We start from the raw sequence: 10,853 nt of genomic DNA on the forward strand, positions 1-10,853 counted from the left end.
GTAGGGTTAACAATTCTCTCGGGAGAAGGGATGCGTGCCGGTTCCGGAAGGGACAGGCACCACGGAGTGGACGGACCCTCCCACCAAACAGGAGGCCGAGTGATAAAGCTCCTGTCTCTACCCTGGGGAAACGGATTTGCTCAGGAAGACACAGCTACGAGTGTCGGAGCTGGGGTCCGGGGTCTGACCCCACCAGACTCTGGGCCTCCAGCCATCACCACCGGTTTCAACCTAACGAACGGTCATCGACCACCTGTGACTTGACCCTTGACCCGCCAGGGCCTGCGCTTGGTCCTGGAAGTAGAGATGGGCCAGACGCTGTTCCTGACTCCGAGGACCGGCCGGCCCAGGACCGGGACTACGACGCTTGCCCCAATGGCCAGAACTCGAGGTTCGATGAGGAGGCGGGGACCGTGACAGATGAACACGTGGTTGTGGCTCCCACCCTGGTCGTGACCCCCTTGAGGCCCGAGGCCTCTCCCGTTTGGCTCTGTGTCTCTCCCTACAGGCGGGAGCATGCGACACACCCCCAATAAATGAGAAGGTGGGACGGATCAGGAAGCCAGCTGGATCTGGAAGGCCTTCCTGACATCCGAGAGGGCTCATAGGACAAGTCAGAATTACCAAGGGGGGGGGCGGGGGGGTGCATGTTGACATGAGGAGGGAAGCTGGGCACTGGAGCCTGAGGCAAGAGCGTGGGCAAATGAGGGGACCGGTGCGCACCCCGCCAGCCTGCCCAGCCACCTCGAGGTTATGATCTGGGCCTCTCGGAACTGCCTCAGGGAAAGCTTGCTTCTCGTGGGCTCTTTCCTACCGTAATCGACCCCCACCCCCAGGTCGGTCCCCTCGCAGACTCATTCACATCCCAGACTAGGCCAGCTCAGCTGGTTCAGCCTCTCACGGGAGCCCACACCCCCGCCTCGCCCCACCCTGGCTCTGGCTGGAGCCCTCCTTAGATGAGACCGAGGCCGTTCAGTTGGGGAACCATCGTCTGCAGATGCCAAGAGGCTGCTGGCTGGCCATCAGACTCTGATCCCACGGACGTTTGTTGACTGTCTGCTGTGGAAGGCGGGGTCACGAAGGTCCCCTTTCATCTGTACGGTGCCCGTGGAAGGCGGCTTTCCACGCCCATTTCATGGAGCAGAAAGCAGCGAGCACTAGTCTGACTTCGTTTTGATGTTTGAGGGCCGCCAGCTTTCGAGCCCCGCCACTCCCTCTGCCCCTCCCGCCCTGCGCCCGGCCGGGCAAGCTGATGTGAAAGCCTTACCCCGGGTCCTCCGTCCGCTCCCCACCATAAAAACACCAGCCCAGTCTCCTTTCCTTGGGTTCCAAATCTGCCTGGGAGCCACCCGGCTCTCCCCGGAAAGCCTCATCGTGTGAGTTATAAACCTTTTCATACCCTCTTGGTTCGTGTGTGGTGTCATCCGTCTCAACAACCAAAACAAATTCGGTGGTGGGGGGCGGGAGGAGGTGCATCCGGTCCCGCAGAGGGCAACTCAACACAGAAGCTACGGGACTGGCTCTCAACGTATTCCCGCACGGGTCCCAAGGCCTCCCCGTGTGGACTGAACTAGAGAGTCTGGGGGAAGGTGAATTAAAGGAGCTTATTCGGTAACCAAAGCGAGGAGGTCGAAGCCTAGGAAACGGTCCACCAGAGGACTCTGAGGTCTCCAGGTCTGAGCGCAGTTCACACGCCTGTTAACAAAGCAGGGTAGGTGCAGGAAAGGGCCTACACATCTGATAGTCATCTTGCAAGGACAACGAGAACTTTCTGGTGATACGTGACACGGGGCCTGTAAGGTCAGTGCTATCTATGCGTGGGCAGGGGGCAAGGACCAGGGTCCTCACTCTTTCCCTCAGTCTCCGGGAACCGCAGCCGGGCAACGTGAGAGGGAGGTACCCGCCATCTCTTCCGCTGCTGATGCATCCCGCTGGCGTCTTCAGTCACGGGGGGAGGGGTTGCAAGGTCGTCTAGACACAGGCTTGCCAGGCCTGCACGGCTGCCTCACAGGACAGCTTGGCTTTCCGGCCTACTGACTTTAAGCCTCTGCAGCTCGCTGGCTAGATTCGCCCGTCAGACCAGGGAGAGGGGTCCCCGTTTCCTTCACACCTGCTAGGGCCGGGTGGTCCTCTGCCTGTGACAGAACCAGGGAATTCACTATGGCCTCGTTCCCACACCGCTTGCCAAGCGCCTCCGGTGTGTTAAACGCGAAGCCGGCCTGGGACTGTCGGAAACCCACTCGTGACTGGCTTTGCAGGAGCGCGCCGAACGCTTTCACCGTCGTGGAAAATCCGTCGTTTCGCAGGAAGCTGACCGGCAGAGTCTTCACCGGAGGCTCCAAGGAGTGCTTCCCGGAGGCACACCGTGCGCCGGAAACCCTCGGGCCCCCACCCCAGAGATCCCAATCCCGTTGCCGTATGGTGGTGCTGGGACGGCGTCTGATTTCATCGAGCCCCCAGGAGAGCCCGCCGTGCAGCCAAAGGGCATCAACACCGCCACACAGCTCCCCGGCCGAATTTCCCTCCCTCTCAGGGAAGGCCTTTGGAGGCGTGACCCCATCGGCCTGTCGTCTCTTCTGGGCGGTAGGGGTCCGGCAGAGAGATTCTAGGGCTACAGGAAGGAACGGGATTTAAGTCACCTAAATGGGAGGCGGCGCCCACCTATTCACAACGCATCCGCCTGATGTATTTCTACCAGAAACTGTTCGTCCCCACCCTGTCGGCCTGGGCCAACCTCAGGGGCCGGAGGGCGAGGTCAAGCAGGCGGATGAAGACAACACTCGAGAGAAGAGGCGGCGAATACACGGGAGAGGTGGCAGGCGGCTGAGAGAGTTTCAGGAGGCCGGGGTGGGGGAGGCGCCGACGAGAGCTGAGGGGGAGCCCCGCACCTCCCTGTGGTGGCCGACACACCCCGGGACAGAGTGTGACGGGATTGATCCTGGCGGCTGCACAGGGGGCGGCAGACACATGACGGCGACCACGGGCGGTCCCCCGTGGAAGGGACGCCTCAGACGCGCCCCTCGGGGACTCTGGAGCCCGACCACTCGGCTCCAGGCCCGGCCCCTGCGGTGCGACTGCCGGCAAAGGCGACTCACCGCTCGACCTGCGGCGCGTGACCTCCGCTCCCGGGGCCTCGCTCCGCCGGGTCGCGGCACCGCGCGGCAGGTGCCCGGAGTCCCGCGAGGGAGAGCCCGGGGGGCTAGACGTCACTAACAAGAGAGCTGGACAGAAGTTCGCTGGTTCTCTCGCATGATTCGAAACACACAGAGAAATTTTTTTTTAAGTGCTTTTTCTCCCCAAAGCCCCCCCGGGTACATAGTTGTATATTTTAGTTGCGGGTCCTCCTAGCTGGGGCCTGTGGGACGCCGCCTCAGCGTGGCCTGATGAGCAGCGCCATGTCCGCGCCCACGACCTGGACCGGCGACACCCTGGGTGGCCGAAGCAGAGCGCGCGATCTTACCCACTTGGCCACGGGGCGGCCCCGAAACAAAGGAATTTAACCTTAGACGGACGTCTACCGCCGGGGCCGTGTTGCCGAGGTTTCCGTCCACACCCTAAGCAACAGATTAAGACTCAAGACACCATCTTCTACATGAGAGAGCCGGAAACCCCCAAGCGCACACAGTGAGCAGAAAGCAACCGAACCAGCAAAAAGACTACGCTTGGTAACCAGTCGCAAAACCAGAGAAACAGTTGTAACCGCCCCAGAGCCCAACCAGCCTGTCGTTGCCAACACTGCTTTCTGCCCCCCGAGGGGGTGCACCGTTCCTGGAGGTACTGCAATACCAGGTCGATGCGCGGAGTGGACGGAGCAAGCTCCTATTCCACCTCCCTGCTCCAAAAATCCATTTAATACATTGTCCTCGGATAGAGGACGTATCAGATATTAAACTGATAAGAACAGATACTACACTTGATCTTAGCCAAAAGGCCGAGAAGCGATGCCCGTAGCCCGTCCCCTCGCCGTCGCCGTCGCACTGTCATCCATATTCAAGTCACGGTGAGCCGCATCGCCCTCGGGCCACACCCTCGGCTCGCCCGCCGGCGCTTCCCTCCGGCCGCGGCGCCGCCGCCTTGTCCTCGGCACTCCCGGTCCACGTTCCCACCCGGTTCCGAGCCCTCCGGTCCTCCCCGGGAGGCCCCGGCGCTCTTTGCATGCCCCGCCCGGGGAGGCGTGGCCGCCAGGGTCGCGCTCCGCCCGGGCCCCGTCGGCCCGGCACCACCCCGGCTTCCGCGGAAGCCCGCGCGGGCGCTGGAGGCCGCCGCGCCTGCCGCCCGCCGCTCCGCTCCCGGCCGGAGGCGGGGGCATTGGGGTCGGGCGGCGGGAGGGCGTCCGCGGAAGGGAGCTGTGGGACGACGGCGGTCCGCGCGCTCCCGAAGACAAGCCGCGGCGTCGTCGCGGTGCGTCCGGTACAGGAGCGTCCTCCCGGCGCCGCCAGCCGGGGCCCCGACCTGGGGCGGGAGCGAACTCGGGCGGGAGCGAGGGCGCCGGTCTCCGCCCCGGCCCCGCGCCCAGCCTCCGCGACCCAGAGCCCCCGCTCCGCCAGGCGGGCGCCCGTTTCTTCCCTCGGTTCTCCGCGAAGCCTGCGGTGAGCTGCAGGGCCTGGGAGGCTCCACGGGCGGCCCCAACCTCCCTGACTCCTCCGTTCCGTCGGCCCTGCGGGGCACGAACCCTCACCCCACCGGGGCCTCGCGCCCGGCGCTGCGCTGCACTCCCTCGTACGTCTTAACCTGCTTGCATCCTCGAGACCCTAGAGCGGGCTGAAGCTATTATCAGCTCCTTTCGCAGACGGGATAACCGAGACCAGAGAGGTTGAGAAACGTGTCCGCTGCCACACAGCGAGCAGGCAGCCGAGTCAGGATTTGAGCCCAGGCGGCTGACCTGCGGGCCTCACCCTGTCCCAAGACCACCGCCCGCGTCTGGAGCCCAGGTCCCGCTAAACCGACGGAGTCTACGAGAGGGAAGCCCTAAGCGCAGGAGGGGAGGAGGGTTGCTGGTCGGACACGCGCGGGTCGGCCGGCGCGAGGCCTGGAACGCGGTGGTTTTGCTAGGGGCAGGGGACATCCGCGGTCACGTCCCTGCCCGACCGTGCCCGGGCTCTCGGCTCTGTGACTCCTGGGCTTTCCCCCTCTCGCGTGGGGAGCGGACGATCGCCCTCTCCCCGGTTCTCAGCGCCGCGCCAGGGGCCGCGGGACCCCCAGGACGTTGCTCCCCTTCTGGACAGGTCAGCTCCGAGGCCCCTGCGGAAATGCCCGGCGTGGGTCGGCCCTGGCCCTCCCTGCGGCCGCAGACGTCTCTGCCGCTCACTTCTGGCCGGCACCAGGCCCTCAGGAAACCTCCCGTGGGGCCCGTGGGAGCCACCGCGCCCCACCCCCACCCCCACCCCCACCCCAGGTGCCCCTCGCGCCCCAACCTGGCTTTGAGTTTCCCAGTCGCTCGCACCAGCCCCTGGTGGTCTTTTGTTTTTGTTATTTTTTTCTTGCCCGTGGAGGAAATTTGTTGACTCGAATTGGGTACAAGGAGATTATGTCAGAGGTCAATCAAAATATGGGTTTTTTAACAACTTGAGGTATAACTGACATATAAGATTACATTAGTGTCGGGTGTACGCCGTAACCATTCGGTAGCTGTACACAGTGCGAAATGATACCGCCGTAAGCCTAATTACCATCTGTCACCATACAAAGTTACAGATTTTTTTTTCTTGCGATGAGAACGTACTTCATCTTTCATTTTTTTTTCAGGAAGATCAGCCCTGAGCTAACATCTACCGCCGACCCCCCTCTTTTTGCTGAGGAAGACTGGCCCTGAGCTAACATCCGTGACCATATTCCTCCACTTTATATGCGCGCCGGGGGCCACAGCGTGGCTTAACAAGCGGTGGGTCCGCACGGGGATCCGAAGCGGCCAATCCCGGGCCGCCAAGCGGAGTGCGCGAGCTTAACCGCCCGGATGAGAACTTTTAAGATTTACTCTCTTAGCAACCTTCTAACATGCAATACGGTGAGATGGACTCTAGCCACCGGGCCGTCCATCGCATCCCCAGGACTTCTCCGTTTTATAGCCGGAGCTTTGGGCCCCTTGACCCGCTCCTGACACGTTACCCCGGGGCTTTGTCCTTAGCCCGGCCACCCCCCGGGCAGATCCCACCCGGACTCCTTCCTCCACCGCTCTGTCTCCTGCACTTCCACCTCCACCGGCGCCCGCTCAGCCCCTGAGTGTTTGCCGAATGGACGAGCGAATGGATCGGGACTGAACGAGACAGTCCATCAATCTCGCCCACCCGGTGCCTGGCACGTGGTTAAGGACGGCGGCTCTTCGGGCCTCCCGGATCCAAGACCCCTCTGCTCGGGCCCGCGTTCTTCGGTGGTCACTTTGTCAACGTTGTCCCAGGTATTTGGACCCTCAGACAATCGCGTTCCTGGCGGAGAAGCGGCTCCCGTCGACGTTGCTCACCTCACCGTCTAGTGCGCGCAGGGGCCTCCTGGGAGCCTGGTTCCCTCCAGCCGGGACCCGGTCGCCGGCAGGCCCCCAGCCTGCTCAGAGCCGCGTGCACAGACAGCCGGGCCCGCCCAGCTGCGGTTGGCACCGGGCCTCGTCCAGGCGCCATGGGCTTCGCTAAGGCGCTGCACCCTCATGGTCCCTGGTACCGGCGCCCCAAAGGACTGGGGAGCCACGGCTCAGAGACGGGGACTCCAGGAGCACCCAGAGAGTTCTCAAGCTGTTCCTGTTTCTGCAGCCTGGCTAACCGAACCCACGGTGTTATCAGACTCTTGGGTTTGGGCCAATCTCACAGGTCATAAGTAATCTCTCAGGGGCCGGCCTGGTGGCCCAGTGGTTAAGTTCGCACATTCCGCCTCTGCAGCCCCGGTTCGCTGGTCCGGATCCCCGGTGTGGACTTCGGCACTGCTTGTTGGGCCGTGCGGTGGCAGGCGTCCCACGTATAAAAGTGGAGGAAGATGGGCACAGGTGTTAGCTCAGGGCCAGTCTTCCTCAGCAAGAAGAGGAGGATTGGTGGCAGGTGTTAGCTCAGGGCTGATCGTCCTCAAAAATAAAGAAAGAAAAATAGGTTCTCTCTCAGTGCCATTTTAATATGCACGTCTCCCTCTACAGAACCACGTTCATTACTAGTCCCGTGAGCTGTGTGAGCTTTGCCCGTGTCTTACTGAGCGGTTGGGTTTTGGTAGAAGGTTGACTTTTGGAGTCGGAGTCACAGAGGAAGGAAGGGTTGGGTCGTCTGGGAAGAAGCCGTCGAGCCGGAGCGAGGGGTGTGAACGGCTGACTGGGGCTGGGAAGCTCACTGCTTTGAAAGACGGAGAAGGGCGGAGGCAGGTTTCTGCAGGGGGAGAGCCTCGGCACCCATGCGGCCCGACCAAGGCTGGGCCGCTCAAAGGGAGGCTCTGAAACGCCCCCGGCCCCTAGAGGAGCCCCGCGGCCCCGGGGTGAAATGGCTGGGCCCTCGCACCCCCACCGTGCTCGGGATTGAGGTCCCCCGGAAGGGGTGTCCAGCCGCGTGTGGCCTCCATGGCCACTATCGTGGCCCCACTGTTCACGTGCCCATCGTGCCAGGCCTGGGGTGGCCAACCACAAAGGCTGGCAGGGTCACTCTGCCTGTCGGTGGCTTGTCCAGGGCCTCTTTATTTATTTATATATATTTTTGGAGGAAGATTAGCCCTGAGCTAAGTACTGCCAATCCTCCTCTTTTTGCTGAGGAAGACTGGCCCTGAGCTAACACCCGTGCCCATCTTCCTCTCCTTTATATGTGGGACGCCTACCACAGCATGGTTTTTGCCAAGCGGTGCCACGTCCGCACCTGGGATCCGGGCCGGCAATCTCTGGGCCCCCCGAGAAGCCTAACGTGCGCACTTAACGGCTGCGCCCCCGGGCCGGCCCGTCCAGGGCCTCTTATTCAGGCCCCTCCTCCTGCTCAGGCTGGATCCTGGTCTACCACGTCCACCTTCTGATGGCCCTGCTGCGGCCTCGGCCGCTGCTGCTGGCCCCGCCCCGCCCCGGACGTCACGACCTGGAGGCCTGATGGACAGTCCCGGACCCGCGGTCCACATCCGTCTCTCCCAAGGCCCAGTAGCGTGCAGGGAGCTGCTCTTCAGAAGGGAGAGAAGTCTCCGCTGTAGGTGGCCCGGCCTGGCCTGGCCTGGCCTGGCTCTGGGAACCCGAAGGCCCACGCTGTGATCCTCCACTGTGGCTGGATGGCCATAAACTCCACACAGCATTTCTTCCTGGCTGACCTGCCCCCTGTCCCCAACATGACAGGGTCCACCGGGTCGTGCGGCCCAAGCAGGGGGGCCGCCATCCCCGCACGCCCCCCCCTCCCCGCCCCCGCACTGGGAGGGCTTCACAGCCCCTCTGCGCTCCGGGCCGGCGTCCAAGCTGAAGGTCCTTTGCGTCACCGGTGTGTGTACTTGCAGGGGTGGAACGTGATGCTTCCAGAACCGGAAGAGGCTCCCGGGGCCCTGGGCTTCCTTCCCAGTGGTCGGGGGACAAAGAGGCAGCAACTTCCCTCTGCTTTGGAGGGGACGCCCCGCCCGCCCCGGACAACAGGAGCCCCTAAACACTCTGCTGCCCTGTTTCACCGGAGGCTTCACCTCCCTCCCTGACTGGGGGGCCCGGGAGCCCGAGAGTCTCATGGCCGCCCCTGGCGTGCCGGGCCCCCAGCTTCCCGCCCCATCCGTGGCGCCCGTACCGAGCAATGGGCTCGCTCTGCTCGCCGCCCTCTGAGCCAATTAATCACAACGAGTTAGAGATGGAGAAAGGAAGTTTAATGGGATGAGCCGGCCAATCGGAAGACGGGTGAGTCATGTCTCAAAAACCCCTCTTCCAGAATTACAGAATCTTGAGGCAGTTACACAGGGGAAATGAGCAGTAAGGAGGGGGTTTAGAAATGGCCGTGACGGGATGCAGGCACGACACTGTTCCATTTTCCTGTCAGCTGTGATGGATACTGTGTAGGTGTGACCTGTGGTCAGCCTGTTCCTGGAGAGAAACTCACAGAACAAAGTTTTAATTTATCGAGCTATGCGGGAGTCCATAGTAAGCGGAGCCCATCCACCGGGAGAGCACGGGGCCGTTTTGAGAGTACGTGCAGAGCAGCGACTAGTCACCCAGCGGAGGGGCGGGGGCCACTCAGCGTAACGAAATGGCCTCACTTTTGGTCACGTACAGGATGCCACGGAGGGAGCGGATCGATACTCCTACGGATCGTCTGCGGGATGCGCGGGCGCCACAGACTGGAGAGGACAGACAGGGGCGCGGAGAGGTAAGGTCAGCCCGGGGGAAGATGCCAGCGTATACCCGTGTTTCTTTTCCCCTGTCACCTCTCGATCTTTGCCCGTTTCCTGCTGGGTGTTCAGCTGTTTCTCGTCAATTTCTAGGATCTCCTCATATCATTGGTGATTATGCTTTTCTGTGATCTATTGGCGATTTTTTCCTCAGTTTTTCATTTGTCTTTTGCTTCGCGTATGATGTTTTGTGTTCTGCAGAGAATTTAGCTTTTCTGTAACTCAAGTACATCAATCTCTCCTAAAAGTTGGGCTTCTGGATTTTGAGTCACAGTTAGATGGCCTTCCCCAACGCCAAACTTATCCGACGATCTATCATCCGTCTATTTTTTGCCCCTTTTCGATGGGGCGTTCAGCTGCTTCTCATCAACTTCTAGGCTCTCTTTCTATCATTGGGCAGGATACACAGAAACCGACGCCTTGCCTCCCTCGAGGGTATCTTTTGCCGACAAACGAGCGTGGGCAACTCGTGAGAAGAAATGGTTTTCAGGGATTCCAGATTAGGAAATGATTGTGGATCCAGGATGACTGACTGTTCTGTTTTCTTTCTCTCGGAGACTAGAAACTTTCTCAGAGCAGGGGTCTGTCTTTGTCACGCCTATGGCCCCGTTCCCCGGTCTTAGCACACAGTCGTCACTCAACAAATGTTCCTGGAATGGATGAACCCTAATTTACGCTCTTCATCCGGGAACCTGAGCTCGCGGCGGATGCCTTGGTAGTAGAGGTGTATGTCCCACTCTCTTCTCGAGTGGAAAGCTTCCACCCGGACCCTCTGTGCCTTTCCACTCTCCACCCCTAGGTAATCCCTGGATCAGACAGATCAAAATACAGTTATCATCGGGGGCCGGCCCCATGGCCGAGCGGTTGAGTTCGCGCGCTCCGCTTCGGCGGCCCAGGGTTTTGAGGGTTCGAATCCTCGGCACGGACGTGGCACCGCTCGTCATGCCACGCTGAGACGGCGTCTCACATGGCACAACCAGAGGCACTCACAACTAGAATATACAACTATGTACTGGGGCTTTGGGGAGAAAAAGAAGGAGAAACAAAAAAAGAGAAGATTGGCAGCAGTTGTTAGCTCAAGTGCCAATCTTTAGAAAAAACAATACAGGGGCCGGCCCTGTGGCGCAGCGGTGGAGTGCGCACGTTCCGCTCCCGGCCTGGGGTTTGGCGGTTGGGATCCCAGGTGCAGACACGGCACCGCTCAGCAAGCCATGCTGTGGCAGGCGTCCCAGGTATAAAGGAGAGGAAGATGGGCACAGATGTTAGCTCAGGGCCAGCCTTCCTCAGCAAAAAGAGGAAGATAGGCAGCAGATGTTAGCTCAGGGTTAATCTTCCTCAAAAGCAAAGAAACAAACAAAACCATGCAATTACTATCAACTGTATGTATGCATCATGTTTTTAAGCTTTCTATATTTCAGGATGCTTTGGCATCTTGAGGGCCTGCCAGCCTGGAGGAGACTGCCCCTCCGGGGCTAGCTGACCCCCAGGGACGGTAACCTACTTGCCTGCGAGCCCGCCTCTCATGTGCAAACGCACCAGTCCAGAGCCCGTGCCCG

At 61.1% G+C, this 10,853-nt stretch overlaps 1 non-coding gene across 1 annotated transcript; it reads right to left on the bottom strand.

Annotated features, from left to right (window-relative positions):
• Positions 1-3,752: 3,752 nt before the first annotated feature.
• On the bottom strand, positions 3,753-3,943 carry LOC124232601 (U2 spliceosomal RNA). The gene has a single exon (XR_006886897.1). It is a non-coding gene; the product is annotated as a U2 spliceosomal RNA (small nuclear RNA).
• Between the last annotated feature and the right edge of the window lie 6,910 nt (positions 3,944-10,853).

This window comes from Equus quagga, unplaced genomic scaffold (assembly GCF_021613505.1).
Source record: "Equus quagga isolate Etosha38 unplaced genomic scaffold, UCLA_HA_Equagga_1.0 HiC_scaffold_832_RagTag, whole genome shotgun sequence".
NCBI classification, from domain to species: Eukaryota; Metazoa; Chordata; class Mammalia; order Perissodactyla; family Equidae; genus Equus; species Equus quagga.